Source organism: Canis lupus, chromosome 30, assembly GCF_003254725.2.
Source record: "Canis lupus dingo isolate Sandy chromosome 30, ASM325472v2, whole genome shotgun sequence".
Taxonomy (NCBI): domain Eukaryota; kingdom Metazoa; phylum Chordata; class Mammalia; order Carnivora; family Canidae; genus Canis; species Canis lupus.
Genome location: NC_064272.1, coordinates 11,763,757 through 11,765,172, shown reverse-complemented (window position 1 = coordinate 11,765,172; position 1,416 = coordinate 11,763,757).

The window sequence follows — 1,416 nt, the reverse complement described above, 5'->3', positions numbered from 1 at the left end:
CCGCCGCGCCCGCGCCTCCAGCGCCGCCCCGGGCTGTCGGGGAGGGGGCGGCCGAGCGGGCGCAGCTTCTGTTCCTGGATCAGCCCCGGAGCAGACCGCGGCGGCTGTGAAAAGCACTTTCGAAGCATCAAGTTCCTTCCTTTGACGAGATGTCAAAACATCGCCGCCGCCGCCGCCCCGACTGGGCCCCGCGCCCCCGCCCCCCGCGCCGAGGAGCGCGCCCCCGACAGCGCGAGCGGTTTCCTGCGCTCAGCCTCGCCCGGGGGGGGGCGGGGGGAGGCGCGGGGAGGCGGCCGCGCGGAGACAAAGGGGCAGCGCGCCAGGCGGGCGCGGGAGGGAGCGGGCGGGCGGCCCTGCCACGCGGAAGCCGCGCACCCGCCGCGTCTTCTCTCCGGAGGAAGCGGAGCCTGCCGCGCCTCGCCCACTCCCCGACCGTGAGTCCCGGCCCTGGAGACTCGCAACCCGCAGGTCTGGGCCCGGACCTCCCCTCCGCCTGGGGCTCCGGGCTCGCGGCCGAGCCTGGCGGGCGGTTCGCGTGTGCCCCCTGCTGGCCGTGCCGCTAGCCGCGGGGCGCGGGCGCCGGGCTCCAGCCCGCCCCAGGACGCCCCAGCCCGCGCCCACAGCCAGAACCCCCCCCCGCCCCCGCCCCCGCCAATGCCCACTGGGCTACGGGTCGGAGCTGCTGTCAGCCCCTCCAGGCCCGCGCCCCTGCCCCCACGGGGCTCCCCGTGGGGTGGTACAGACTTCCGCTGCCCTGGGAGCACAGTCTGAGGGCCTCCTTACAGAACCTAAACCTGCAACATCCAGTGCAGTGTCAATCGTGGGATTTGGGAGTTTCTAATGCCCTGGCTATTTTATTGAAACCCAGGATCTATGATCTGACACATGTAAGAATTCTGTAGGGACAATCGAAAGGCTCACTTGAAACTTAGACATTCCCTCAAAGAGGGTTGCCCTATCTTTAACCCGGAGGGTATTCAGTCACTTTGCAGATGAGAAAACAGGCTCGGAGAGTTTAGGTGATGTGCTCATCCGGCTCCTTGCTTTCATCTCTTTACCTGGAAGACCCATGTAAGCACAGGTGATCAATTCCTGTTGTTCAGAGGTCCTGGAGCAAGCCAGGCAGATTCTGGCCCCCTGCAGGCTCCTGCTCTGTCCTGCCACACACACCTCCTTTGTGCTTTGTGCCAGCTCACCTTCTCCAGAACTCCCACCCCTTTTCTCTCTCTGCCCTTCAGAAGCCCCACGCTAGCTATTCTGAGAGGCCCTGGGTCAAGAAGGGTACTCCTGAGCTGGGAAAGGGGTCTCCAGTGAACGTACTTGGCCTTGGGCCAGTTCCTTTAGTAGTAGACGCTGCCGAATGCAGAGGGCTGTCTGCACCAGCCGTTAGCTGGCTGGATGACTAACTTCCTCTGC